The following is a 14,935-nucleotide window of genomic DNA, read 5'->3' as shown; positions in this document are numbered from 1 at the left end:
GGTTGAGGTCCTCATAAATATTCAAAGCAGCTCTTCCTAACCTCCACCCACTATGTCTAGAACAATCTCCAATGTCCCCAAAGACAGGGGGAGGCACCAGATAGGCAGCAAGGATGAGATATTTAGCCCTGACTCACTGAACCCTGATCCAGAGTCACAGCTCAGGCTTAGCCCTGCATTGAGTAAATTTACCTACGCCATTAACCTACTCTAAAAGGAAAAAACCTACCTTAAACCTAGCAGGGTGATAAACTCCCCCCCCCCCCCCCCCATAAAGCAGCCGTGTCCCCATCGACTGGGAAAACACTCCTAAGCCCAGGAGAAAAACAGGGCATAAAAAAAGACAGGAAAAGGGAAACAACTTAGAAGGGGCTATGTACAAATAAATAGCAGTATCAAAAATATACATTTTCTTCAAAGAACAACATATATATATATCACATGTATATCCTAACTACAGGTCCCTGAAGCTATCATAATAGGCACGGTATAAAACAAGCACTTCAGCTGGAGCACCTCCCCATAGAGGGAAGTCCTCCCAGCAAACTGTAGACATTCGGAGTCCATCAGGAAGCAGGGGGGACAGCCATCCACAATGATACCCACAGACAGGGCAGTCACCAGAAGTTTTTAGGCCCCTTACATAGCTTTAGGCCTGGCCACCCCCCCCCCCCCCCCCCGAGCCTCACCACTAACATTCCCCAGGGCTTGCCCACAGGTCATCCCACCAAATCCACACACCGGCGACCTCACCTGTACGCACTCAGCCCCTCTCAATCCTATATATATGCCAGCCCCCCTCACACCGGTATATATATCAGCCCCACCCCCACACACTTGTATTAATGCCAGCCCCCCCACCTGTATATATGCCAGCCCCTCTCACACCTGTATATATGTCAACACCCCCACCTGTACATATGTCAGAACCCCCCCCCCCCCCACACGTGTGTGTGTGTGTTTGTATGTGTATATGTATATATATATATATATATATATATATATATATATATATATATATATATATATATATATATATATATATATATATATATATATATAAAATCAGCCCCCCACTTGTATTACACTTGTATTAATGCCAGCCCCCCACCTGTATATATGCCAGCCCCTCTCACACCTGCATATATGTCAGCCCCACACATACACAAGTCTCTGGCCCCTTCATGTACCCAAACAGCCCCTCTCCCTTTCCTTCACAGCCAATCTTCCTACCTAGTCCCAGCTCATTTTTACAAAGTTGACATGTTGCTGACACAGAGGAGCACAGTACAGGCAGCTCACACGAGGGCTGCACATGCACATAGTAGCCGGAGGTGGCCGTAAAGAGCTGGATGTCTGAGCTCAATGATGCAGAGAGCAGAAGAAGCTGCAAGATCGTTTCTATAGTGCACAACGAGGCTCCCCTTCACCCGTCCTGCCTTCTTCTGGCCCGGGTGGGCTCCTCGGGCCCTGGGGCTCCTTACAGTTTTATCGACTGTCCCCCCTGATGGTGGCCCTGCCTGCAGAACAGAGCAAGAAACACGTTCCTATCACTAACTTACTATGGCCTAAATTAGCCATTTAAGCCATAATTTAGCTTAACTTAGAAAAAGCACATAATAAAGGCAATAGAAACTCCAATAAAAAACAACAAAGGAATAAGAAGTCAACAGTCTATCCCAATCATTAGCCATTTACATTACGTGCACTTATGGGGAATTTAGCTGTTATTTTTTTCTGTTTCTAGGATTGTAATTTTATGTAGTAACCATTAAGCCCCATACACACTATCAGTTTTTCTGCTGAGTTTTTCCTTCAGATTTACCAAAACCATGTAGTATGAGGTCAAATCTTAGGAGTTTCAATGTGTATGCAATCAGCCAGGCCCTTGCACTACATGGTTTTGGTAAACCTGAAGGAAAAACTCAGCAGAAAAACTGATAGTGTGTATGGGGCTTTAGATGTCCTTTGTGGGTTACTTTTCTACTTCTTGAGTTTATCTAATTGGTCACCACTAGATGGCGCTGTTATATGTGGATTTTATATATATTTCTTTTACCTGAATTTATTTATTTTTATATTTACTCATTGCTTAATTTTTATTATTTCTATAGATTTATCTATTAGGATCACATTCCAGTTGTATGAGATATGTTTTTTATGTATTTTTTCTTAGATTGATTATTGATTTTCTTCCTTGCCTTTATTATGGGCTCTATATAAAGACACCTGTCACCTGACTCCATCACCCTTTGATGAAGTCACGTGAGCAGTGACGCAATGCGCCAGGGAGGAGTCAGGTGTCGTTACTTCCGATCGCGGCCAAGACCAGGAAGTACCGTGTCCAGCGCTGTTTTACCTATACTTTTGATGTAAGGTTATATATTATTTTTAACTATTAAATTTGTTTTAAACTACTGCACAATGGGGATGCTTTTCTTCTTCACATGCCTTTACCTCATCTGCTGAGTTTGAAGCTCCCCACTCGAGATCCATTGTGTGCTGTGTAGTTCGGAGGAGATCGATCGATTGCTGGCTTACCTACCATTGCCTTCAGATTACAGGCTCATTCTGACCTTAAGGGTCTTCTTTGGAGGTAAGAGGCTGGGGGAAACATGTACGTGAAACGTGAAGATTCAGTACATTCACGTTTGCACTTTACTGCACAGATTGGACTTTGCACCTTTTTTTTTTTAAATTTTTTTTTACATTGACATTTATTATTTTGCATTTTATGCGATTCATTGCACTTTAGCATTTTTTTGCATTTTATGTGATTTTTTATGTTATTTATGGTTTTGTTTGCACCTTTATGCACTTTAGACCTTCCTATTCCTACTGGATCCTTCTTGCACTTTATGTGAAGAGTTTGGCCCTTTATGCAATTTTTTTGGTTAATTGTTCCGTTATGTGATTGCTATCCACTCCTATGCATTTTATGTGATTGCTATCCACTCCTTGCACTTTATGTGAAGATTTTAGCACTTTATGCGATTCTTTGTAACTTTTTTTTACTTTATGCGATTTTTGGTTAATTGTTTTGTTTTGTGATTGCTATCCACTCTATCCACTCCTATGCATTTTTAGAGCTATACTGGTTACGTCTGATTATTATTGGTTTCTTTTCTCATAAGGATTTAGTCAATCTGGTGATGTTACACTGCTGCTTGTTTTTGTTTATTTATTTGATTCAGCTTGATTACACACTTTTTCTTACTGCAGTTAGCACCACATATTTATTTTTATTTGATTGCTTTTTGTGTATGAACACTTTTTTTATGTTTGTCAGCTTCTGTTGGTCTGCGTGGATTTGCTCTAGCTGTTCACTTTGGTTTTTGCGCATTAGTCTGCCTTTAGTTTACTGTGAAACAGTGGGATCGCCAAATATACAGTACCTTTTAACATGCATTAATCTGGTCCACCAATCACATACAGCCATGGGATAGTTAAGTCTCCAGGAATATGGTGGCCGATTGCTGAACCGTGTTGAGGCAGGACATTGGTCCCCATTTTTGGCATCTGGTCACATCATGTTCGGGTGAGTACCTCCAGTATTTGGAGCGCACGCCGCCTCTGGTGAGAGTGGAGAGGCATGGCCTCCTCTATACACAAGGCTGTGTATTCTGGTTCCCTTATCAGCACCATTCTATGTGAGTGCAATATATTAAAAATTTTTATAGAATTTTATCTTAATAGTGACAATAAGTACTACAATATGAGCATTTCTCTTGTTACTTGGTGCTTCTTGTGAGCTGTGATGAAGAGATGGAGGCGGCACTGGGGAACCATTACTGTGAGCCAGTTTTAACTTCTTCCCATCCTGCGTATAGTCAGGTGACGGCTGTAAGGTGGCTCTCTCATCCTGGGCAGCCAATATATGACATCCTCGGCTTCCCGGCTGCTAGGGGGTGCATGCGTGCGTCCGTCGCGTCTCTTGGGAGCCAATGCGCATGCCTGGCGGCCGTAATGTCCGCCTGTCGCCCACGTTTGCCGGTCACAGTGCAGGGACGTGGATCTGTGTGTGTAAACGCACAGATCCACGTCCTGTCAGGGGAGAGGTGAACGATCGTGTGTTCCCAGTACAGCGGAACACCGATTGGTCACCTCCCCCAGTCAGTTCCCTCTCCCCACAGTTAGAATCACTCTCTAGGTAACACATTTAATCCCTTGATCGCCCCAAGTGTTAACCCCTTCCCTGCCAGTGACATTTATACAGTAATCAGTGGATTTTTATAGCAATGTTCGCTGTATAAATTTGAATGGTCCCAAAGTGTCAAAACTGTTCGATCTGTCCGCCGCAATATCGTAGTTCTGACAAAAATCGCAGATCGCCACCATTACTAGTAAAAAAAATAAAAATAACAATGCCAAGCACCTATCCCCTATTTTGTCGGTGCTATAACTTTTGCGCAAACCAATCAATATATGCTTATTGCATTTTTTTTTCTTTTACCAAAAATATGTAGAAGAATGCATATCGGACTAAACTTTTATTTTTATTTTTTTGTAAATGGGATATTTATTATATCAAAAAGAAAAAAAATTTGGGGTTTTTATTTCAGAGTTGTCAGTCTTTTTTGTTTATAGCGCAAAAAATAAAAACCACAGAGGTGATCCAATACCACCAAAAGAAATTCTATTTGTGGGAAAAATCTAAATGTCATATGGGTACAGTTAGGGTTGCCACCTCATCCCTTTAAAACCGAACACATATTAATTACACCGTTTCTGTGGCTGATTAAGGTGATAATTAAACTCACTTGGTGCCTTATCTGCATGAAATTAGCCTCAGAACCTGTGTAATTCATATGTGTTCGGGTTTAAAGGGATGAGGTGGCAACTCTAGGTACCGTGTTGTATGACCGCACAATTTTGATTCAAAGCGTAACAGCGCTGAAAACTGAAAACTGTCCTGGGCAGGATGGGTGTGAAAATGCCCTGTATTTAAGTGGTTAAATACTGTATGTAAAGCTGTGGAGTTATCTTTACTGTTTCACAAAGTGTATATGGACCTTCCTGGATTCAAGGGTTAATCTTTTCTGATGAGTGAGCACTTCACACCTCACCTGGTGGCACTAGCAGTTGGACTTGAGAGGAAAATTGCCACAAGAATCACTTTAATTCAGGTGTAGGGGAACCCTTAAACTGGTCAATCTTAAAGCTACAGACTTTTTATATGCCATGACCATTGATTTTTATTTATGAGCAATCATTTTGTTGTTATCTTCTAATTTGATTATTGCAAGCACCTACTTTTAATTTCTTAACCACGTTTATAGTGTGCTAAAATACTTAAAGGGACAGCGGCAAATTCATTTACATTTTTTTTTTTAAGCACTAATCACTGGCTTATTTATCTAGTGTCAGCACCATACTTTTTTTTTTTTTTATGATAAACAAACATCAATGCAATTGTATGCATATGTAACTAAAGCATATATAGAAACAAACAATTACAATATTAAAACATACTGATATTTAAAGTAGAACTGAATGCAAAGCTTTCTGTTCATTTTGGATAGAGTAAGGGAAGGTTTTAACCCCTCTAAGTTTTTTTTTTCCATCTGCGCCCGATTGGATAGATTTCTCTTTACTTGTTTTTCCATAGCCAAACCAGCAAGTGGGAGGAAATCTCTTCAAAGTTGTTACCAGGGTCATTAGAACTAGTGTCCCCATTGCAGTGGTGACTTGTGCTCATATCTTTTTTTTGGGGGGGGGGGGCGCCTCACTGTGCCTATCAACTGCAGCCACTGTGCCCATCATACACAGCCACTTGTGCCTATCATATGCAGCCACTTGTGCCCATCAAATGCAGCCACTTGTGCCCATAATATACAGCCGCTTGTGCCCATCAATTGTCGCCACTGTGCTCATCAATTGCTCCCACTATGCCCCATCAAATGCTGCCAGTGTGCCCCCCGCAGGCCCCCCTTTTGCACTTACCTGTCTCAGTGAAACAGCTCCTCGATGTCTTCTCCCGCCCTCTCTTCCCGTCCTCTTTTATGATTGGACACCTGGTGTCCAATCACAAGACCTGTTTTTTCAGCCAATCAGATGACTGGTAACAGATCCGAGAACCTGATTGGCGGAGAGGCGATTTAGTGTTAGGAAAGCAAATATTTTATTATATTTCATGTGACAACACTGAAGAAATTACACTTTGCTACAATGTAAAGTAGTGAATGTACAGCTTGTATAACAGTGTAAATTTGCTGTCCCCTCAAAATAACTCAGCACACAGCCATTAATGTCTAAATCGCTGGCAACAAAAGTGAGTACACGCCTAAGTGAAAATGTCCAAATTTGGCTCAATTAGCCATCTTTCCTCCCCGGTGTCATTTGACTCATTAGTGTTACAAGGCCTCAGGTGTGAATGGGGAGCAGGTGTGTTAAATTTGGTGTTATCTCTCTCACTCTCACATGCTGGTCAATGGAAGCACCTAATGGCAAAGAACTCTCTGAGGATCTGAAAAAAATAATTGTTGCTCTACATAAAGATGGCCTAGGCTATAAGAAGATTGCTAAGACCCTGATACTGAGCTACAGCACGGTGGACAAGACCATGCAGTGGTTTAAAGGGACAGATTCCACTTAGAACAGGCCTTGCCATGGTTGACCAAAGAGGTTGAGTACACATGCTAAGCGTCATATCCATGCTGTCTTTGGGAAATAGAAGTATGAGTGCTGCTAGCATTGCTGCAGAGGTTGAAGGGTGGGGGGGGTCAGCCTGTCAGTGCTCAGACCATAAGCCCCACACTGCATCAAATTGGTGAGCATGGCTGTCATCCCAGAAGGAAGCCTCTTCTAAAGATGATGCACAAGAAAGCCTACAAACAGTTTGCTGAGGACAAGCAGACTAAGAGCATGGATTACTGGAATCTAGTCCCATGGTCTGAGACCAAGGTAAACTTATTTGGTTCAGATGGTGTCAAGTGTGTGTGGTGGCAACCAGGTGAGGAGTACAAAGACAAGTGTGTCTTGCCTACAGTCAAACATGGTGATGGGAGTGTCATGGTCTGATGCTGCATGAGCACTACCGGCACTAGGGAGCTACAGTTCATTGAGGGAACCATGAATGCCAACATGTACTGTGACATACTAAAGCAGAGTATGAACCCCTCCCTTCGGAGACTGGGCCACAGGGCAGTATTCCAACATGATAACAACCCCAAACATACCTCTAAGACGACCACTACCTTGCTAAAGAAGCTGAGGGTAAAGGTGATGGACCGGCCAAGCATGTCTCCAGACCTAAATCCTATTGAGTATCTGTGGGACATCCTCAAATGGAAGACGGAGGAGCCCAAGGTCTCTATCATCCACCAGCTCTGTGATTTCGTCATGGAGGAGTGGAAGAGGAGAAGTGAACCCAAGAGGGATAAGGCAGTGCTAGGAAATAATGGTGGCCACAAAAAATATTTATACTTTGGGCCCAATTTAGACATTTTCACTTAGGGGTGTACTCACTTTTGTTGCCAGCAGTTTAGACATTAATGGCTGTGTGTTGAGGTATTTTGAGGGGACAGCAAATTTACACTGTTATACAAGCTGTACACTCACTACTTTACATTGTAGCAAAGTGTCATTTCTTCAGTGTTGTCACATAAAAAAAAAGAGATACTGTATGTATACATATGTTCTATTCCCTCTCCACTGTATCCAAAACTAAAAACATGCATTTTCTTTTACTTTAATTCTTAAGATTTTTGATTGTTATTGTTTGTTAGTTCTATTAGATTAATTACTTGGTATACCCTATATTGTTATGTAGGATGCATTGAGCAAAAGTATGAGGGACCACTTTTGTAGTAATTGCTTTTAAAATTATTTTACAAGCAGATACTTATTTAAAGAAATACTTTTGTATTGCTTTTTGGTAATTTTGGGTGATTCTAACCCAGCTGAAAAAATGTTTGAACCCCCTGATGGACTCACTTTCAGAGCAATAGACTATGTTTAACCACTTCCCGACCGCCGCACGACGATGTACGTCGACAGAATGGCACAGGCAGGCATATGGGCGTACCTGTACGTCCCTGCCTTCCCGCGGGTGGGGGGCCCGATCGGGCCCCCCCCCGGTGCCTGCGGCGGTCGGTAATCGTACGGGAGCGATCCGGGATGAGGGGGCGGCCATTCATTCATGGCCACCCCCTCGCGATCGCTCCCGACGAATGAAAATGCTCGGTGACATCACTTCCTCTCCTGTATTGTAAACACAGGCAGAGGAAGTGATGTAATCTCTCCTCGTGTCGGTCTTTTTCGTTCCGGCACCGAGGAGAGAGGATCGGTGAGTTGCACCCAACACTACACTTACAGTAGAACACGCCAGGCACACTTCCCCCCCCCGATCACCCCCAATCACCCCCCAATCACCCCTGCCCCCCCCCCCAGTCACAGTGACACCAATTGCATTTTTTTTTTTTTGCATTGGTGTCATTTGTGACTGTAATAACTGTTAGGGCAGTTAGGGTTAGCCCCCTTTAGCTCTAGGGTGCCCCCCTAACCCCCCCAATAAAGGTTTAACCCCGTGATCACCCCCCGTCGCCAATGTGTCACTAATAAGCGATCGTTTTTCTGATCGCTGTATTAGTGTCACAGGTGGCGCTAGTTAGGCAGGTTAGTATTTACTTTTCACTTTTTATAGCGTCAGGGACCCCCATATACTACCGCATAGCCCCCTGATTGCCCCCCAGTTAACCCTTTCACCAGTGATCACCATATAACTGTTACAGGTGACGCTGGTTGGTTAGTTATTTTTTTTTTGTTTCAGGGCACCCGCCATTTATTACCTAATAAAGGTTTAACCCCCTGATCACCCGGCGGGTGATATAAGTTTGAGGGTCAGATAAGGTCTGCGTCGCCCCAGCGTCAGGTTAGTGCCAGTACCGCTAACACCCACGCGCAAAGCATACACCTCCCTTAGTAATATAGTATCTGATCAGATCTATATTAGCGTTGCCAGCATTTTAGGTTTCCCAAAACGCATTGTTAGCGGGATCAGCCCAGATACCTGCTAGCACCTGCGTTTAGCCCCTCCGCCAAGCCCAGCCCAGCCCACCCAAGTGCAGTATCGATCGATCACTGTCACTTACAAAACACAACACACATAACTGCAGCGTTCGCAGAGTCAGGCTTGATCCCTGCGATCGCTAACAGTTTTTTTTGTAGCATTTTGAAACAGTCGCTGACAGGCTAGGTGCTTTTTTACCTGTGAGTCTCACTAGTGTACCCCTAAATTTAGAGCCCAAAATGGCAAAGCGAAGGTACACTAGTGAAGAGGCCTACACGTTTCTGAGCATGACAGATAGTGAAGAGGACGTCACTCATCTGTCAGATTCAGGCTCAGAATACGATCCTGTAGAGGACAGCGGCTCCATGACAGATAGCTCTGACGACGGAGATGAGGCCCCTGTTAAGGACAGGTGTGCCCAATCCCGAATGTATTCTGTTGTTCAGGTGCAGAAACCGCAGGTCACTCATATGGAGCAGAGACGTACTAGAGCCGCTCATCCTTCTGGTGAACTGGCAAGCACCAGCGGCCTAGTACACCCTGGACCTACATCCAGCACTGCAGTAACACGTGGTGACGTGGCAAGTCCCATAAGTGCAGTTCAAGCTGGCGAGGTGGCAAGCACAAGTAGTGTCCCGCTGCCACCATGAAGAAGACAAAGACAGGCCCGTCGTACCCATAGTGCCCTTCCTGCAGAATTCGCCAATCCTATTTGGGTGCCCACATCTTCTGCAGAACCCGTACTTCCCCCATTCACTGGCCAACCTGGCATTAACGTGGAAACAGTTGATTTTACGACACTTGACTTTTACTCACTGTTTTTCACCGAGGATCTCTATAGATCTATTGTGGACCAAACCAATTTGTACGCTGGTCAACACATCGCCACTATTCCCCAGTCCGCCCTTGCCAAACAATGGAAACCAGTTACGGTTTCCGAATTTAAAATCTTTCTGGGCCTCTCCCTCAACATGGGCATAACCAAAAAGAGTGAGTTGCGGTCATATTGGTCCACTGACCCAATTCACCATATGCGCGTGTTCTCTGCTTCCATGTCCAGGGCACAATACGAGATGATTTTGCGGTTCATGCACTTCAGCGACAATGAACTCTGTCGTCCTCGTGGAGACCCTGAATACGATCGGCTCTACAAAATTCGGCCCCTCATAAACCACTTCAACCAACGTTTTGCAGACTTGTTTACTCCCGATCAAGTTGTCTGCGTTGATGAGTCCCTGATTAAGTTTTCTGGTCGCTTGTCATTCAAACAATACGTCCCCAACAAGCGTTCCAGATACGGGGTCAAGATGTATAAGCTCTGTGACAGGGCCACAGGCTATACACGTAGTTTCATGGTTTATGAGGGTAAAGATAGTCACGTAGAGCCGGAGAACTGCCCTGACTACATAGGAAGCGCTGGCAAGATAGTGTGGGACATGGTGTCACCCTTATTCGGAAAGGGGTACCACTTGTACGTGGACAATTATTACACAAGCGTGCCACTGTTTAGTCACTTGTTTGATCAGCAGATTGGAGCATGTGGCACCGTGCGACCTAATCGCCGGGGCTTTCCCCAGCGGCTTGTAGAGTCCCATCTTAGGCTGGGGGAGAGAGCCTGCTTGCGCAGTAATAATTTGCTCGCTATGAAGTGGAGGGATAATAAGAATGTTTTCGTTCTTACCTCCCTTCATGCAGACACGACGGTCCAAATTCCTACGGCGACTGGTATTGTGGAGAAACCCCTCTGTGTCCACAAATATAACCTTAACATGGGAGGGGTGGACCTCAATGACCAGTTGTTGGCGCCGTATCTAGTTGCCCGTAAGGCCAGACGTTGGTACAAAAAAGTGTCTGTTTATTTATTCCAATTGGCTATACTGAATGCTTATGTACTACACAAAGCTTCAGGACGGACTGGATCCTTCCTTAAATTCCAGGAGGATATCGTCAGAGCCCTTCTGTATCCAGGCGGTGCTCCACCTCACCTTCCCCTACCAGATGCAGTAAGCCGGCTGCATGAGAGGCATTATTCTTATGTCATCCCGAGTACCCCTACCCAACGAGCCCCCCAAAGAAAATGTCGTGTCTGCAGAAAGCGCGGATATAGGCGTGACACCCGTCATTATTGTCCCCGCTGTCCTGACAATCCTGGTCTTTGCATTGGTGAATGTTTTGAACGCTACCATTCACTAGTTGAGTATTAGCGTAGGGTACAGCATTGCACAGGCTAGGCACACGTTCACAGGGTCTCCCAAGATGCCATCGCATTTTGAGAGACCCAAACCGCTGGAACCGTTACAACAGAAGTGTTAAAGTTACATAAAAAAGTGTTAAAAAAAAAAAAAAATAGTAAAAAAAACAAAAAAAAAAAAAAAATATATAAAATAAAAAAAAACAAAAATAGTTGTCGTTTTATTGTTCTCTCTCTCTCTATTCTCTCTCTATTGTTCTGCTCCTTTGTACTGTATTCTATTCTGCAATGTTTTATTGTTAACCATTTTTTGTTTTCAGGTACGCCATTCAGCTGTAGCGTGGATTTATTTATCTTGACAGCAACAGCGTTTGCTCCCACGATACGTAAAGCCACGACTCCAGCGCTGTCGGAGGTGATTTCACCACCACAGTTAAAAAAGAGCATATATGCCGAAGCATGGGGGCATAAGGGGTGGAGGAGCGATTTTGCTCCTAATGCCGCCTACATACAGTCAAAATTCTGACGGAGGGCTTGCCCGTGGAAAAGTTTGAATGTATGTGCGCGGCATAACTTTTTTGCGGGAGGATGCCCCCATGCTTCGGCATATATATATATTAGGCACAGATTGTGTTAAATGTGTTATTTTTTGCTATTTTTTTTGTATTTGCTTTGCAGGTATGGTAAGTCCTACTGTTATACTGTAATGTTACTTTGTTTTATTGTTAACCATCATTTGCTTAGCAGGTACGCCATTCTGCTGCAGAGCGGATTTATTTATCTTGACAGCAACAGCGTTTGCTCCCACGATACGTAAAGCCGCGACTCCAGCACTGTCGGAGGTGATTTCACCACCACAGTTAAAAAAGAGCATATATGCCGAAGCATGGGGGCATACGGGGTGGAGGAGCGATCTGCTCCTACCTTTTGCGGGAGGATGCCCCCATGCTTCGGCATCTATATATTTTAGGCACAGATTGTGTTAAATGTGTTATTTTTTGCTATTTTTTTTTTTTGTATTTGCTTTGCAGGTATGGTACGTCTTATGCCCCGTACACACGAGAGGACTTATGTCCGACAGACTTCCAAAGGAGTTCTGCCGGAGTTCCGACGGAGTTCTGACAGACTTTTCGGCCGAACGGACTTGGCCACACACGATCACACTAAACTCCGACGGATTCGAACGTGATGACGTACGACTGGATTCGACGTAGGAAGTTCATAGCCAGTAGCCAATAGCTGCCCTAGCGTCGGTTTTAGTCCGTCGGAGTAGCACACACACGAGCAAATTTTTCGAAGGGGACCGGGTCCGGCGGAGTTCCGTCGGGAAAATTTGAAGCATGCTTCATTTCTAAAGTCCGTCAGACTTTAGCAAAGCTAAAGTCCGTTGCAGCCCACACACGATCGGATAGTCTGACGGACTCAGTCCGTCAGAGTTTGGATGTCGAAAAGTCCGCTCGTGTGTACGGGGCATAACTGTTATACTGTAATGTTACTTTGTTTTATTGTTAACCATCATTTGCTTAGCAGGTACGCCATTCAGTTGCAGCGTGGATTTATTTATCTTGACAGCAACAGCGTTTGCTCCCATGATACATAAAGCCGCGACTCCAGCACTGTCGGGGGTGATTTCACCACCACAGTTAAAAAAGAGCATATATGCCGAAGCATGGGGGCATAAGGGGTGGAGGAGCGATCTGCTCCTACCTTTTGCGGGAGGATGCCCCCATGCTTCGGCATATATAAATGGTGCATGTATGCCCACCATTAAAAGTGGGTGGATGAAGGGTGGTATCTAATGGTGGGCATACCCACCGATCAATATTTTTTTTTCGTTCAGCCCACAGGCTGCATAAAAAAAAAATTACAATATATGCCCAACCAGTTCCAGCAACATACTGGTATGTTGCGGGACTTTGAGTCCTTTTACCAGAATGATGCCTGCAGGTTTAGGTATCATCTTGGTATCATTCTTTTCAGCCAGCGGTTGACTTTTATGTAAAAGCAATCCTAGCGGCTAATTAGCCTCTAGACTACTTTTACAAGCAGTGGGAGGGAATGTCCCCCCCCCCTCGCACCATCTTCCATGGTTTTCTCAGGCTCTCCTGTCCCAACAGGGAACCTGAGAATGCAGCCGGTGGTTCTGCCAGCTGACCATAGAGCTGATCAGAGACCAGAATGGCTCCAATCATCTCTATGGCCTAAGACACCGGAAGCTACGAGCATTTCATGACTTAGATTTTGCGGGATGTAAACAGCGCCATTGGGAAATTGGGAAAGCATTTTATCACACCGATCTTGGTGTGGTCAGATGCTTTGAGGACAGAGGAGAGATCTAGGGTCTGATAGACCCTAATTTTTTTTAAAAAGAGTACCTGTCACTACCTATTGCAATCATAGGGGATATTTACATTCCCTGAGATAACAATAAAAATCATAAAAAAATATATATAAATGAAAGGAACAGTTTAAAAATAAAATAAAAAAGCAAAATAAATAATAATAAAAAAAAAAAAAAAAAAACACCCCTGTCCCCCCCTGCTAAGGCGCAACATCGAATGCAAGCGTTGGTCTGGTGTCATATGTAAACAGCAATTGCACCATGCATGTGAGGTATCACCACGAAGGTCAGATCGAGGGTACTAATTTTAGCAGTAGACCTCCTCCGTAAATCTAAAGTGGTCACCTGTAAAGGCATTTAAAGGCTTTTAAAAATGTACGTAGTTTGTCGCCGCTGCACGTTTCTGCGCAATTTTAAAGCATGTCATGTTTGGTATCCATGTACTCGGCCTAAGATCATATTTTTTATTTCATCAAACATTTGGGCAATATAGTGATTTTTAGTGCATTAAAATAAAAAAAAGTGTGTTTTTTCCCCAAAAAATGCATTTGAAAAATCGCTGCGCAAATACCGTGTGAAAAAAAAAAATGAAACACCCACCATTTTAATCGGTAGGGCTTTTGCTTTAAAAAAACACTTCATGTTTGGGGGTTCAAAGTAATTTTCTTGCAAAAAAAAATATTTTTTCATGTAAACAAAAAGTGTCAGAAAGGGCTTTTTCTTCAAGTGGTTAGAAGAGTGGGTGATGTGTGACATAAGCTTCTAAATGTTGTGCATAAAATGCCAGGACAGTTCAAAACCTCCCCAAATGACCCCATTTTAGAAAGTAGACACCCCCAAGCTATTTGCTGAGAGGCATGTCGAGTCCATGGAATATTTTATATTTTGACAAAAGTTGTGGAAAAAATACATTATTATTATTATTTTTTTTTTTTTGCACAAAGTTGTCATTAAATGATATATTGCTCAAACATGCCATGGTTATATGTAAAATTACACCCCAAAATACATTCTGTTGCTTCTCCTGAGTACGGGGATACCACAAGTGTGAGACCTTTTGGGAGCCTAACCGCGTACGGTACCCCAAAATCCAAGCACCACCTTCAGGATTTCTAAGGGTGTAAATTTTTGATTTCATTCCTCACTGCCTATCACAGTTTCGGAGGCCATGGAATGCCCAGATAGCACAAAATCCCCCAAAGTGACCCCATTTTGGAAAGGAGACACCCCAAGCTATTTGCCGAGAGGTATGGTTAGTATTTTGCAGACCTTCATTTTTGTCACAAAGTTTTGAAAATTGAAAAAAAGAAAAAAAATATACATTATTTTTTTTTTCTTCATTTTCAAAAACAAATGAGAGCTGCAAAATACTCACCATGCCTCTCGGCAAATA

Source organism: Lithobates pipiens, unplaced genomic scaffold (genome assembly GCF_037356315.1).
Source record: "Lithobates pipiens isolate NorthernLeopardFrog02 unplaced genomic scaffold, aLitPip1_a1.2 Scaffold_25, whole genome shotgun sequence".
In the NCBI taxonomy this organism is placed as follows: Eukaryota; Metazoa; Chordata; class Amphibia; order Anura; family Ranidae; genus Lithobates; species Lithobates pipiens.
The sequence above is the reverse complement of the archived record's forward strand: the minus strand, read 5'-3'. Positions refer to the sequence as shown.